Source organism: Salmo salar, unplaced genomic scaffold (assembly GCF_905237065.1).
Source record: "Salmo salar unplaced genomic scaffold, Ssal_v3.1, whole genome shotgun sequence".
In the NCBI taxonomy this organism is placed as follows: Eukaryota; Metazoa; Chordata; class Actinopteri; order Salmoniformes; family Salmonidae; genus Salmo; species Salmo salar.
The window spans coordinates 177501-187500 of NW_025549166.1; the positions used below are offsets into that span (position 1 = coordinate 177501).

The 10000-nt window shown below is 51.9% G+C and overlaps 1 pseudogene; it reads right to left on the bottom strand.

The window, feature by feature from the left end:
* LOC106591113 (plexin-B1-like) overlaps positions 1–10000 on the bottom strand; it is a 91780-nt pseudogene that overhangs the window by 46345 nt on the left and 35435 nt on the right.

The window sequence follows — 10000 nt, forward strand, 5'->3', positions numbered from 1 at the left end:
GCAGGTAGTCTAGTGGTTAGAGTGTAGAGGCGGCAGGTAGTCTAGTGGTTAGAGTGGAGGGGCGGCAGGTAGCCTAGTGGTTAGAGTGTAGAGGAGGCAGGTAGCCTAGTGGTTAGAGTGGAGGGGCGGCAGGTAGCCTAGTGGTTAGAGTGTAGAGGAGGCAGGTAGCCTAGTGGTTAGAGTGGAGGGGCGGCAGGTAGCCTAGTGGTTAGAGTGTAGAGGAGGCAGGTAGTCTAGTGGTTAGAGTGGAGGGACGGCAGGTAGCCTAGTGGTTAGAGTGGAGGGGCGGCAGGTAGCCTAGTGGTTAGAGTGGAGGGGAGGCAGGTAGTCTAGTGGTTAGAGTGGAGGGGCGGCAGGTAGCCTAGTGGTTAGAGTGTAGAGGAGGCAGGTAGTCTAGTGGTTAGAGTGGAGGGGCGGCAGGTAGTCTAGTGGTTAGAGTGGAGGGACGGCAGGTAGCCTAGTGGTTAGAGTGTAGAGGAGGCAGGTAGTCTAGTGGTTAGAGTGGAGGGGCGGCAGGTAGTCTAGTGGTTAGAGTGGAGGGACGGCAGGTAGCCTAGTGGTTAGAGTGTAGAGGAGGCAGGTAGCCTAGTGGTTAGAGTGGAGGGGCGGCAGGTAGTCTAGTGGTTAGAGTGTAGGGGTGGCAGGTAGTCTAGTGGTTAGAGTGTAGAGGAGGCAGGTAGCCTAGTGGTTAGAGTGTAGAGGAGGCAGGTAGCCTAGTGGTTAGAGTGTAGAGGAGGCAGGTAGCCTAGTGGTTAGAGTGTAGAGGAGGCAGGTAGCCTAGTGGTTAGAGTGTAGAGGAGGCAGGTAGTCTAGTGGTTAGAGTGTAGAGGAGGCAGGTAGTCTAGTGGTTAGAGTGTAGAGGAGGCAGGTAGTCTAGTGGTTAGAGTGGAGGGGTGGCAGGTAGTCTAGTGGTTAGACTGTAGAGGAGGCAGGTAGCCTAGTGGTTAGAGTGGAGGGGTGGCAGGTAGCCTAGTGGTTAGAGTGTAGAGGAGGCAGGTAGTCTAGTGGTTAGAGTGGAGGGGCGGCAGGTAGTCTAGTGGTTAGAGTGGAGGGACGGCAGGTAGCCTAGTGGTTAGAGTGTAGAGGAGGCAGGTAGTCTAGTGGTTAGAGTGGAGGGGCGGCAGGTAGTCTAGTGGTTAGAGTGGAGGGACGGCAGGTAGCCTAGTGGTTAGAGTGTAGAGGAGGCAGGTAGCCTAGTGGTTAGAGTGGAGGGGCGGCAGGTAGTCTAGTGGTTAGAGTGTAGGGGTGGCAGGTAGTCTAGTGGTTAGAGTGTAGAGGAGGCAGGTAGCCTAGTGGTTAGAGTGTAGAGGAGGCAGGTAGCCTAGTGGTTAGAGTGTAGAGGAGGCAGGTAGCCTAGTGGTTAGAGTGGAGGGGTGGCAGGTAGTCTAGTGGTTAGAGTGGAGGGGTGGCAGGTAGTCTAGTGGTTAGAGTGTAGAGGTGACAGGTAGTCTAGTGGTTAGAGTGTAGAGGAGGCAGGTAGTCTAGTGGTTAGAGTGTAGAGGAGGCAGGTAGTCTAGTGGTTAGAGTGTAGAGGAGGCAGGTAGTCTAGTGGTTAGAGTGTAGAGGAGGCAGGTAGTCTAGTGGTTAGAGTGTAGGGGCGGCAGGTAGCTTAGTGGTTAGAGTGTAGAGGAGGCAGGTAGCCTAGTGGTTAGAGTGTAGAGGAGGCAGGTAGCCTAGTGGTTAGAGTGTAGGGACGGCAGGTAGCCTAGTGGTTAGAGTGTAGAGGAGGCAGGTAGTCTAGTGGTTAGAGTGTAGGGGTGGCAGGTAGTCTAGTGGTTAGAGTGTAGGGGTGGCAGGTAGCCTAGTGGTTAGAGTGTAGGGGAGGCAGGTAGCCTAGTGGTTAGAGTGTAGAGGAGGCAGGTAGTCTAGTGGTTAGAGTGGAGGGGTGGCAGGTAGTCTAGTGGTTAGAGTGTAGAGGAGGCAGGTAGTCTAGTGGTTAGAGTGTAGGGACGGCAGGTAGCCTAGTGGTTAGAGTGTAGAGGAGGCAGGTAGTCTAGTGGTTAGAGTGTAGAGGAGGCAGGTAGTCTAGTGGTTAGAGTGTAGGGGCGGCAGGTAGACTAGTGGTTAGAGTGGAGGGGTGGCAGGTAATCTAGTGGTTAGAGTGTAGGGACGGCAGGTAGCCTAGTGGTTAGAGTGTAGAGGAGGCAGGTAGTCTAGTGGTTAGAGTGTAGGGACGGCAGGTAGCCTAGTGGTTAGAGTGTAGAGGAGGCAGGTAGCCTAGTGGTTAGAGTGGAGGGGCGGCAGGTAGTCTAGTGGTTAGAGTGTAGGGGAGGCAGGTAGCCTAGTGGTTAGAGTGGAGGGGAGGCAGGTAGCCTAGTGGTTAGAGTGGAGGGGCGGCAGGTAGTCTAGTGGTTAGAGTGTAGAGGAGGCAGGTAGTCTAGTGGTTAGAGTGGAGGGGTGGCAGGTAGCCTAGTGGTTAGAGTGTAGGGGCGGCAGGTAGCCTAGTGGTTAGAGTGGAGGGGCGGCAGGTAGTCTAGTGGTTAGAGTGTAGGGACGGCAGGTAGCCTAGTGGTTAGAGTGGAGGGGTGGCAGGTAGACTAGTGGTTAGAGTGGAGGGGCGGCAGGTAGTCTAGTGGTTAGAGTGGAGGGGTGGCAGGTAGCCTAGTGGTTAGAGTGGAGGGGTGGCAGGTAGTCTAGTTGTTAGAGTGGAGGGGAGGCAGGTAGTCTAGTGGTTAGAGTGTAGAGGAGGCAGGTAGCCTAGTGGTTAGAGTGTAGGGGTGGCAGGTAGCCTAGTGGTTAGAGTGGAGGGGTGGCAGGTAGTCTAGTTGTTAGAGTGGAGGGGAGGCAGGTAGTCTAGTGGTTAGAGTGTAGAGGAGGCAGGTAGTCTAGTGGTTAGAGTGGAGGGGCGGCAGGTAGCCTAGTGGTTAGAGTGGAGGGGCGGCAGGTAGCCTAGTGGTTAGAGTGGAGGGGCGGCAGGTAGTCTAGTTGTTAGAGTGGAGGGGTGGCAGGTAGTCTAGTGGTTAGAGTGGAGGGGTGGCAGGTAGTCTAGTGGTTAGAGTGGAGGGGAGGCAGGTAGTCTAGTGGTTAGAGTGTAGAGGAGGCAGGTAGCCTAGTGGTTAGAGTGTAGAGGAGGCAGGTAGCCTAGTGGTTAGAGTGGAGGGGCGGCAGGTAGCCTAGTGGTTAGAGTGGAGGGGCGGCAGGTAGCCTAGTGGTTAGAGTGTAGAGGAGGCAGGTAGCCTAGTGGTTAGAGTGGAGGGGCGGCAGGTAGTCTAGTGGTTAGAGTGGAGGGGTGGCAGGTAGCCTAGTGGTTAGAGTGTAGGGGCGGCAGGTAGCCTAGTGGTTAGAGTGGAGGGGCGGCAGGTAGCCTAGTGGTTAGAGTGGAGGGGAGGCAGGTAGCCTAGTGGTTAGAGTGGAGGGGCGGCAGGTAGCCTAGTGGTTAGAGTGGAGGGCGGCAGGTAGCCTAGTGGTTAGAGTGGAGGGGCGGCAGGTAGTCTAGTGGTTAGAGTGTAGGGGCGGCAGGTAGTCTAGTGGTTAGAGTGGAGGGGTGGCAGGTAGCCTAGTGGTTAGAGTGGAGGGGTGGCAGGTAGTCTAGTGGTTAGAGTGTAGGGGCGGCAGGTAGTCTAGTGGTTAGAGTGGAGGGGTGGCAGGTAGCCTAGTGGTTAGAGTGGAGGGGCGGCAGGTAGTCTAGTGGTTAGAGTGTAGGGGCGGCAGGTAGCCTAGTGGTTAGAGTGGAGGGGCGGCAGGTAGTCTAGTGGTTAGAGTGTAGGGGCGGCAGGTAGTCTAGTGGTTAGAGTGGAGGGGTGGCAGGTAGCCTAGTGGTTAGAGTGGAGGGGTGGCAGGTAGCTTAGTGGTTAGAGTGGAGGGGTGGCAGGTAGCCTAGTGGTTAGAGTGTATGGACGGCAGGTAGTCTAGTGGTTAGAGTGTAGGGACGGCAGGTAGCCTAGTGGTTAGAGTGTAGAGGAGGCAGGTAGCCTAGTGGTTAGAGTGGAGGGGCGGCAGGTAGCCTAGTGGTTAGAGTGGAGGGGCGGCAGGTAGCCTAGTGGTTAGAGTGTAGGGGAGGCAGGTAGCCTAGTGGTTAGAGTGTAGGGGCGGCAGGTAGCCTAGTGGTTAGAGTGTAGGGGCGGCAGGTAGCCTAGTGGTTAGAGTGTAGGGGCGGCAGGTAGCCTAGTGGTTAGAGTGTAGGGGCGGCAGGTAGCCTAGTGGTTAGAGTGTAGGGGCGGCAGGTAGCCTAGTGGTTAGAGTGTAGAGGAGGCAGGTAGCCTAGTGGTTAGAGTGTAGGGGCGGCAGGTAGCCTAGTGGTTAGAGTGGAGGGGCGGCAGGTAGTCTAGTTGTTAGAGTGGAGGGGTGGCAGGTAGTCTAGTGGTTAGAGTGGAGGGGTGGCAGGTAGTCTAGTGGTTAGAGTGGAGGGGAGGCAGGTAGTCTAGTGGTTAGAGTGTAGAGGAGGCAGGTAGCCTAGTGGTTAGAGTGGAGGGGCGGCAGGTAGCCTAGTGGTTAGAGTGGAGGGGCGGCAGGTAGCCTAGTGGTTAGAGTGTAGAGGAGGCAGGTAGCCTAGTGGTTAGAGTGGAGGGGCGGCAGGTAGCCTAGTGGTTAGAGTGGAGGGGAGGCAGGTAGCCTAGTGGTTAGAGTGTAGAGGAGGCAGGTAGCCTAGTGGTTAGAGTGGAGGGGCGGCAGGTAGTCTAGTGGTTAGAGTGGAGGGGAGGCAGGTAGCCTAGTGGTTAGAGTGGAGGGGCGGCAGGTAGCCTAGTGGTTAGAGTGGAGGGGCGGCAGGTAGCCTAGTGGTTAGAGTGTAGAGGAGGCAGGTAGCCTAGTGGTTAGAGTGGAGGGGCGGCAGGTAGCCTAGTGGTTAGAGTGTAGGGCGGCAGGTAGCCTAGTGGTTAGAGTGTAGGGGCGGCAGGTAGCCTAGTGGTTAGAGTGGAGGGGCGGCAGGTAGTCTAGTGGTTAGAGTGGAGGGGCGGCAGGTAGCCTAGTGGTTAGAGTGGAGGGGCGGCAGGTAGCCTAGTGGTTAGAGTGGAGGGGCGGCAGGTAGCCTAGTGGTTAGAGTGGAGGGGCGGCAGGTAGTCTAGTTGTTAGAGTGTAGGGACGGCAGGTAGTCTAGTGGTTAGAGTGGAGGGGCGGCAGGTAGCCTAGTGGTTAGAGTGTAGAGGTGACAGGTAGTCTAGTGGTTAGAGTGTAGGGGCGGCAGGTAGCCTAGTGGTTAGAGTGGAGGGGAGGCAGGTAGTCTAGTGGTTAGAGTGGAGGGGAGGCAGGTAGCCTAGTGGTTAGAGTGTAGGGGCGGCAGGTAGCCTAGTGGTTAGAGTGGAGGGGAGGCAGGTAGCCTAGTGGTTAGAGTGGGGGGCGGCAGGTAGCCTAGTGGTTAGAGTGGAGGGCGGCAGGTAGCCTAGTGGTTAGAGTGGAGGGGCGGCAGGTAGCCTAGTGGTTAGAGTGGAGGGGTGGCAGGTAGTCTAGTTGTTAGAGTGTAGGGACGGCAGGTAGTCTAGTGGTTAGAGTGGAGGGGTGGCAGGTAGCCTAGTGGTTAGAGTGGAGGGGAGGCAGGTAGTCTAGTGGTTAGAGTGGAGGGGAGGCAGGTAGTCTAGTGCTTAGAGTGGAGGGGCGGCAGGTAGCCTAGTGGTTAGAGTGGAGGGGTGGCAGGTAGCCTAGTGGTTAGAGTGGAGGGGCGGCAGGTAGTCTAGTGGTTAGAGTGTAGAGGTGACAGGTAGTCTAGTGGTTAGAGTGTAGAGGTGACAGGTAGTCTAGTGGTTAGAGTGTAGAGGAGGCAGGTAGTCTAGTGGTTAGAGTGGAGGGGCGGCAGGTAGTCTAGTGGTTAGAGTGGAGGGGCGGCAGGTAGTCTAGTGGTTAGAGTGGAGGGGTGGCAGGTAGTCTAGTGGTTAGAGTGGAGGGGTGGCAGGTAGTCTAGTGGTTAGAGTGGAGGGGCGGCAGGTAGCATAGTGGTTAGAGTGGAGGGGAGGCAGGTAGCATAGTGGTTAGAGTGGAGGGGAGGCAGGTAGCCTAGTGGTTAGAGTGGAGGGGTGGCAGGTAGTCTAGTGGTTAGAGTGGAGGGGCGGCAGGTAGTCTAGTGGTTAGAGTGGAGGGGCGGCAGGTAGTCTAGTGGTTAGAGTGGAGGGGTGGCAGGTAGCCTAGTGGTTAGAGTGTAGGGGCGGCAGGTAGCCTAGTGGTTAGAGTGTAGGGACGGCAGGTAGCCTAGTGGTTAGAGTGTAGAGGAGGCAGGTAGCCTAGTGGTTAGAGTGTAGGGGCGGCAGGTAGCCTAGTGGTTAGAGTGGAGGGGCGGCAGGTAGCCTAGTGGTTAGAGTGGAGGGGCGGCAGGTAGCCTAGTGGTTAGATTGGAGGGGCAGCAGGTAGCCTAGTGGTTAGAGTGTAGGGGCGGCAGGTAGTCTAGTGGTTAGAGTGGAGGGGCGGCAGGTAGCCTAGTGGTTAGAGTGGAGGGGAGGCAGGTAGCCTAGTGGTTAGATTGGAGGGGCAGCAGGTAGCCTAGTGGTTAGAGTGTAGGGGCGGCAGGTAGTCTAGTGGTTAGAGTGGAGGGGCGGCAGGTAGTCTAGTGGTTAGAGCGTTGGACTAATAACTGAAAGGTTACTAGATGGAATCCTCCGAGCTGACAAGGTAAAAATCTGTTTTTCCTACTGCTGTGTAGTTGTTGTATAAACTGTTGGAATGTACATATAAGCAGTGGCAAAAGTAAAATGTCATTTTTTTGTCACTTTGGACTAAGCAGATCCACATTACTAGTATTTTGTAGATCTTGGGCTTTCTGAAAACTGTATACTTTTGGTTATCGCTTATATTACCCACTGTTCCCCGGTAGGCCGTCATTGTAAATAAGAATTTCTTCTTAACTGACTTGCCTAGTTAAATAAAGAAATGGTGATCCATCATATTTAAATACTACACAGTAACAGGATTATTTCAAACAGTTTAATGTTTACTGTTCATTTCTGATTGTTTAAATCACTTGCATTTAGCAACACGATTCCCATGAAAATGAAGCCCCTTTTGAATTGAATTTGAATTTAACAAACATTTCGCTACGCCCGCAATAACATCTGCTAAACACGTCTATGTGACCAATAACACCTGCTAACCATGTGACCAATAACATCTGCTAACCATGTGTATGGACCAATAACATCTGCTAACCATGTGTATGGACCAATAACATCTGCTAAACATGTGTATGTGACCAATAGCATCTGCTAACCATGTGTATGGACCAATAACATCTGCTAACCATGTGTATGGACCAATAACATCTGCTAACCATGTGACCAATAACATCTGCTAACCATGTGACCAATAACATCTGCTAACCATGTGACCAATAACATCTGCTAACCATGTGACCAATAACATTTGCTAACCATGTGACCAATAACATCTGCTAAACATGTGTATGTGACCAATAACATCTGCTAACCATGTGACCAATAACATCTGCTAACCATGTGACCAATAACACCTGCTAACCATGTGACCAATAACACCTGCTAACCATGTGACCAATAACATCTGCTAACCATGTGACCAATAACATCTGCTAACCATGTGACCAATAACATCTGCTAACCATGTGACCAATAACATCTGCTAACCATGTGACCAATAACATCTGCTAACCATGTGACCAATAACATCTGCTAACCATGTGACCAATAACATCTGCTAACCATGTGTATGTGACCAATAGCATCTGCTAACCATGTGACCAATAACATCTGCTAACCATGTGTATGTGACCAATAGCATCTGCTAACCATGTGTATGGACCAATAACATCTGCTAACCATGTGACCAATAACATCTGATGTGACATACATGTTCCAACGTGGGCTTTACCTTTGACACGGTGCTGTTGAAGACTAGCGGGTTGTTGTTGGCCAGCAGTCTGGCGTTTCTCCTCCTTCTCATGACCAGCGTGTTCTCCACCATGTGCTCCAACCGCACAGAGATCATTGGCTGTTGCACCACGTCCAGGTTACGCCCACTCACCTTTATACTACGCCCACCCCTAGTTAAACAGCATCACACTTATTGCTTTACTGAAAATATTGATGAGAAAAAACATTATCATTCATTCTTTTAATCGTTTTTTAAAAATGTATAATTGTATATATATATTTTTTAGCACTTATCATATATTGCTACTGTTTGTTGAAGATGGAGTGGTACAAACCATCGGTAACCAGAATACTAAAGGAAGTGTTCCTCACTCATAGAAGCTCTCAGCAGGCGATGCTGCGGTGATGACAGGGTCCTCCATGTAGTGAAACACCTGCCCAGGTACGCTCCTCTCTGCCTTCCCAAACAACACCCTCACGGTCAGCTCTGCTGTCTGGTTACTGGGGCTGGTCCTGCACACCAGGTGAGTCCCATTCACCTCCTCAACACTGGGGAAGAGAGGAGGAGGAGAGAGAGAGAGAGGAAGAGGAGAGAGAGAGGGAGTGGAGTTATTAGTTTTCGCTGCTGTCTGTCTGGTTACTGGGGCTGGTCCTGCACACCAGGTGAGTCCCATTCACCTCCTCAACACTGGGGAAGAGAGGAGGAGAGAAGAGAAAGAGAGAGTTATTAGTTTTCGCTGCTGTCTGTCTGGTTACTGGGGCTGGTCCTGCATACCAGGTGAGTCCCATTCACCTCCTCAACACTGGGGAAGAGAGGAGGAGGAGAGAGAGAGAGAGGAAGAGGAGAGAGAGAGGAAGAGGAGAGAGAGAGGGAGTGGAGTTATTAGTTTTCGCTGCTGTCTGTCTGGTTACTGGGGCTAATCGTGACGTGGTCCTTTCTGGGTGTAGATCGTGGCATCCCCCTCTCTCTCAAACTCTCTCCTACGCCCAGGTTCTGTTATCTCAGGTCGTAAATTCCTGGAGGAGACTCTCCCCCTGGCCGTGCAGTAGAGCGAGAGAGAGAGAGAGAGAGAGTTTCTTCTACATCACAGAACTTGAGAACTGAACAATGTCCATGTTTTGGAGAATGTGTAAACGGTCGGTGGATAAGCCAGCTACGACCCGGTCCGTTTTGTTTCATGTTTGTGACCTCATGAAAGACAATACAGCCACATTACCATAACTCTGTTTATACAGGAGCCTCCATTATGAGGTTTGCATCTAATTCGTGTATAAAATGAATGAGTAAAGATGAAACTATTTGTGAAATGATGTAATGCTATGTTAAACCTTTAATGTGAGAGAATTGTAATTCCCTTTAAAGTTTAACTAAGTCAGCGGCCTGAGCCCATGAGCACAGATATGATCAGGCGTCATAGACCCGCCTTTTCTAATGTTACGAATAAACCCCCCTGCTGAGGAAATCCTCTTCAGACCACGAGTACCTCAGTGTAAGCTGAGGTGGCACAGGTTTGAGTTTAGACAGAGCAAACCCACAGCGTGAGCTGTGATTGTGAATAGTTTAGACAGAGCAAACCCACAGCGTGAGCAGTGATTGTGAATAGTTTAGACAGAGCAAACCCACAGCGTGAGCAGTGATTGTGAATAGTTTAGACAGAGCAAACCCACAGCGTGAGCAGTGATTGTGAATAGTTTAGACAGAGCAAACCCACAGCGTGAGCAGTGATTGTGAATAGTTTAGACAGAGCAAACCCACAGCGTGAGCAGTGATTGTGAATAGTTTAGACAGAGCAAACCCACAGCGTGAGCAGTGATTGTGAATAGTTTAGACAGAGCAAACCCACAGCGTGAGCAGTGATTGTGAATAGTTATTGAATTCCTAACCATACTCCGTGGAGCATTGGCAACACGGCGGGAAATAGTTAAACTCTGAGACTATCGATCCCTACAGAATAAGAGCAAATCTTAGATACTAATTACTAGTCTGCAGCTAGAAATGATGTCAACCTGGGATGCGAATACAGACAACCTCCGAAACATCTACTCTATGACAACATTTCTGAATGGTACTCTGAAGTATCCATTCTAACCACGAAAGATGTTGATCTTCAGGGAAACGGAAAAAGAAAGAGAGAGAGAGACTCGGATAAACTCTCCAGCAGACGGACCGAATTCCAACAGAGAAGATCACGACACACTGGGCATAAATATATATATTGATTGCAATTATTCCC